The sequence below is a fragment of the Schistocerca americana genome, chromosome 6 (genome assembly GCF_021461395.2).
Source record: "Schistocerca americana isolate TAMUIC-IGC-003095 chromosome 6, iqSchAmer2.1, whole genome shotgun sequence".
Lineage (NCBI taxonomy): Eukaryota > Metazoa > Arthropoda > Insecta > Orthoptera > Acrididae > Schistocerca > Schistocerca americana.
In genome coordinates this window covers 289,107,080-289,112,079 of record NC_060124.1, presented here as the reverse complement: position 1 = coordinate 289,112,079, position 5,000 = coordinate 289,107,080, and the positions used below count along the sequence as shown (strand labels likewise).

Genomic DNA, 5,000 nt, shown 5'->3' with positions numbered 1-5,000 from the left:
GGGCAGAGCCCCGGTGTCCTGGCTGGCTGCCCGGCGGTATATCTGGAGGAGTCGATTCGCCCCTTTGGGCGCTCGGGCTCCCGGCAAGCGCGCGCGGTTCTTCCCGGATGACGGACCTACCTGGCCCGGCCCCGGAACCGCGCCGCTGTTGGCTCGGGATGCTCTCGGGCGGAATAATCGCTCCCGTCAGCGGCGCTTCAGCTTTGGACAATTTCACGACCCGTCTTGAAACACGGACCAAGGAGTCTAACATGTGCGCGAGTCATTGGGCTGTACGAAACCTAAAGGCGTAATGAAAGTGAAGGTCTCGCCTTGCGCGGGCCGAGGGAGGATGGGGCTTCCCCGCCCTTCACGGGGCGGCGGCCTCCGCACTCCCGGGGCGTCTCGTCCTCATTGCGAGGTGAGGCGCACCTAGAGCGTACACGTTGGGACCCGAAAGATGGTGAACCATGCCTGGCCAGGACGAAGTCAGGGGAAACCCTGATGGAGGTCCGTAGCGATTCTGACGTGCAAATCGATCGTCGGAGCTGGGTATAGGGGCGAAAGACTAATCGAACCATCTAGTAGCTGGTTCCCTCCGAAGTTTCCCTCAGGATAGCTGGTGCTCGTACGAGTCTCATCCGGTAAAGCGAATGATTAGAGGCCTTGGGGCCGAAACGACCTCAACCTATTCTCAAACTTTAAATGGGTGAGATCTCCGGCTTGCTTGATATGCTGAAGCCGCGAGCAAACGACTCGGATCGGAGTGCCAAGTGGGCCACTTTTGGTAAGCAGAACTGGCGCTGTGGGATGAACCAAACGCCGAGTTAAGGCGCCCGAATCGACGCTCATGGGAAACCATGAAAGGCGTTGGTTGCTTAAGACAGCAGGACGGTGGCCATGGAAGTCGGAATCCGCTAAGGAGTGTGTAACAACTCACCTGCCGAAGCAACTAGCCCTGAAAATGGATGGCGCTGAAGCGTCGTGCCTATACTCGGCCGTCAGTCTGGCAGTCATGGCCGGTCCTTGCGGCCGGCCGCGAAGCCCTGACGAGTAGGAGGGTCGCGGCGGTGGGCGCAGAAGGGTCTGGGCGTGAGCCTGCCTGGAGCCGCCGTCGGTGCAGATCTTGGTGGTAGTAGCAAATACTCCAGCGAGGCCCTGGAGGGCTGACGCGGAGAAGGGTTTCGTGTGAACAGCCGTTGCACACGAGTCAGTCGATCCTAAGCCCTAGGAGAAATCCGATGTTGATGGGGGCCGTCATAGCATGATGCACTTTGTGCTGGCCCCCGTTGGGCGAAAGGGAATCCGGTTCCTATTCCGGAACCCGGCAGCGGAACCGATACAAGTCGGGCCCCTCTTTTAGAGATGCTCGTCGGGGTAACCCAAAAGGACCCGGAGACGCCGTCGGGAGATCGGGGAAGAGTTTTCTTTTCTGCATGAGCGTTCGAGTTCCCTGGAATCCTCTAGCAGGGAGATAGGGTTTGGAACGCGAAGAGCACCGCAGTTGCGGCGGTGTCCCGATCTTCCCCTCGGACCTTGAAAATCCGGGAGAGGGCCACGTGGAGGTGTCGCGCCGGTTCGTACCCATATCCGCAGCAGGTCTCCAAGGTGAAGAGCCTCTAGTCGATAGAATAATGTAGGTAAGGGAAGTCGGCAAATTGGATCCGTAACTTCGGGATAAGGATTGGCTCTGAGGATCGGGGCGTGTCGGGCTTGGTCGGGAAGTGGGTCAGCGCTAACGTGCCGGGCCTGGGCGAGGTGAGTGCCGTAGGGGTGCCGGTAAGTGCGGGCGTTTAGCGCGGGCGTGGTCTGCTCTCGCCGTTGGTTGGCCTCGTGCTGGCCGGCGGTGCAGGATGCGCGCGCCTGCGCGGCGTTCGCGCCCCGGTGCTTCAACCTGCGTGCAGGATCCGAGCTCGGTCCCGTGCCTTGGCCTCCCACGGATCTTCCTTGCTGCGAGGCCGCGTCCGCCTTAGCGTGCTCCTCCGGGGGCGCGCGGGTGCGCGGATTCTCTTCGGCCGCCATTCAACGATCAACTCAGAACTGGCACGGACTGGGGGAATCCGACTGTCTAATTAAAACAAAGCATTGCGATGGCCCTAGCGGGTGTTGACGCAATGTGATTTCTGCCCAGTGCTCTGAATGTCAACGTGAAGAAATTCAAGCAAGCGCGGGTAAACGGCGGGAGTAACTATGACTCTCTTATGGGCCTAGCCCTCTTAGCCTCTCCTCTCCTGCGGTCTTCTCCCCTTCTCGTGGGCCCGCTGATTTCGCAGAGTGGAAGACCGCACCAGGGGCTTGGGGGGGTTACCAGCCCCCCCTCGCACTATCCCTTTTTTAGTTGGGGGCAGTAAGCAGAGAATAAGTGGTGGCCCTTCCGCTGAAGGTGCCACCCCAACTCCCCCAGCACCTAGCCGGCCAACCGGCCGTGCCGAAAATCTTGTAACTTTTGCAGCTATGTATACCTGTAGTGAGTGCCACCGCAGCTTTACAACCAAGAACGGTCTCGGGGTCCATCGCCGCCGCCAACATCTTGCGGCCGCCAACGCGGAGATCGTCACGGAGAGGCATCGCGCGAGGTGGACGGAGGAAGAAGTCCTGTCGCTCGCCAAGGCGGAGGCCGAACTGTTCCTTGAGAGGGACGCCCGGTTCTTCTTCGTCAATCAAGAACTCATCAGGATGTTCCCCGACCGAACGCTCGAGGCAATCAAGTGCCGACGGCGGCAAGCTGCCCACAAGCAGCTTGTCCGCCAATTCATGGAGGCGCTTGAGATCGGTCGGGGGGAAGAGCCGGCGTCCCGCCGGGGAGCAGCGAGCCCGCTGCCTGACGCGGGCGAGGCCGCTGCGCCGCCCGTCGACGCAGCCGAGGACTTCGCGGCCGACACCACCGGGCCGCCGCCGGAGGGGCCGACTGACGCCGCCATCTGGGAGCATCTGGCGGGGCTACCCGCTTCCGCCCAGCGTTTCTCTGCCCTGGATCGTGTCATAGGTCTGGGGCGGGGCACGCCGCCCGATGTCATCCTGGGCATGCTCCCGGATGCCCTTGCGTCGGTCGGGTCCAGAGGGGAGAGATCGATCACCAGGACACAGCGGCCGCGCCAACCATCGAAGCGGCCGCCTGCCGCGCCGCCGACGCAGAAGCGCAAGCGGCGCCGCTGGGAGTACGCGAGAACGCAGGATGCCTTCCGACGGTCGCGTGCACGTTGCGTGCGCGGCCTCTTGGATGGCACCCTGCTCCAGCCGCCACCTGCCATCCCTGGTCTGCTGGACTTCTGGGCGGACCTCTTCACCAAGAAGCCCATCTCCACCGCGGGCTTCATTCGTGACCGCCTCCTCCCGCACTCAGAGCCTGTCGCTCTCGAGTGCATATGGGGGCCGGTCACACGTGAGGAGGTCGCCGCCGCGTTGCCGCCCAGGGGATCAGCAGCCGGGCCGGACGGCCTTACCCCAGCGGAGTTGCGGCGCCTGCCGCACGAAGTCCTGGTGAAAGTGATGAATCTCTTCCTTCTGGCCCGCGCCCTTCCGGAACGCCTGCTTCGCGCGCGAACGTCCCTTCTCCCGAAAACGGCTGCACCAACATCCCCCGCTGACTTTCGCCCCATTACGGTCTGCTCGGTGTTGGCGCGGACCTTTCACAAGGTTCTCGCGTCACGCCTGATGCGCGCATGTGCTGTGGACGAACGTCAGCGGGCATTCATCCCTCGGGATGGGATGTTGGAAAATACCTTCATCTTGGACACTGCTCTCACCGACGCAGTTCGCTCCTGCCGCTCTGTCTTTGTGGCATCGATCGACGTATCTAAGGCTTTCGATTCGGTAGATCATGCTGCCCTTCGGCCCGTGCTGAAGGCGCATGGCCTGCCGGATTGCTTTGTCGAGTATGTCGAGCGGTGCTACGAGGGCAGCACGACAGTGATAGCGGACGGCGCCGGCGTGGGCGTGTCTGTGCAGCCAGCACGGGGCGTTCGCCAGGGCGATCCCCTCTCCCCCCTCCTGTTCAACTTTGCGGTGGACTACGTTTTAGGCCAACTGCCCTCCCACATCGGAGCTCGGATCCTCGGTCGCAGAGTCAACGCTGCGGCCTTTGCAGATGACGTCTTGCTGTTTGCAGCGACCCCGAGGGGCTTGCAGTCCCTCATCGACGCAGCTACCGCAGCCCTCGCCCACCTGGGGCTGCAGATCAACGCCCGGAAGTGTTTCACCCTCGCCTTAGTCGCGTCAGGGCGCGAGAAGAAGGTGAAGGTGGACAGCAATGTCACCTTCACAGCAGGCAATACCACCATGCCTGCCCTGCGTGTGGGTGAAACCTTCCGGTACCTGGGGCTGCAATTTTCCACGGCGGGTCGCTGTGTCTTCAATCCACGTAGCCACCTGGTGGAGCAGCTTGACGTCATCTCCCGAGCTCCGCTGAAGCCGCAACAGCGCCTCCACGCTCTCACCAATGTACTTCTCCCTGGCCTGTACCACAGGCTGGCCCTCAGCCGCACCCGGGTGGGTGCATTGAAGTCGGCCGACGTTACCATCCGGGCCGCCGTCAGGAGATGGTTCCGCCTTCCGGCGGACACCCCCCTGGGATACTTCCACGCTCCTGTTGCCCAGGGGGGCCTCGGCATTCCATCTTGCCGATGGATGGGTCCGACCCTCCGTCGGTCCCGTCTCCTGGCGCTGAAGAAGATGGGGCCAGCCTGCGACGGTGCAGGCATGGATGAGGTGCAGCGTGAGATCGAGGTGCTGGAGCGCCACCTAATGTGGGAGGGCCACCTCCTCAAATCGTCAACGCAGGTTGGGGAAATGTGGGCGGCGCGCCTACACATCGCCATTGACGGTGCGGCACTGTCATCTTCTGCCGCCGTCAGTGGCCAACATCAGTGGGTCGCCGACACCAGTCGCCTGCTATCTGGGCGTGAATACATCGACGCCCTCCGCGCCCGCATCAACGCCTTCCCTACGAAGGCACGGCGCAGTCGCGGGCGGGAGGCGGACACCAGATGCCGCGCGGGGTGCCAGGCCGTGGAGACCGCCAA

The 5,000-nt window shown here is 62.7% G+C and overlaps 1 pseudogene; it reads left to right on the top strand.

Annotated features, from left to right (window-relative positions):
- The window catches only part of LOC124621122, a 7,833-nt pseudogene that overhangs the window by 701 nt on the left and 2,132 nt on the right, over positions 1-5,000 (top strand).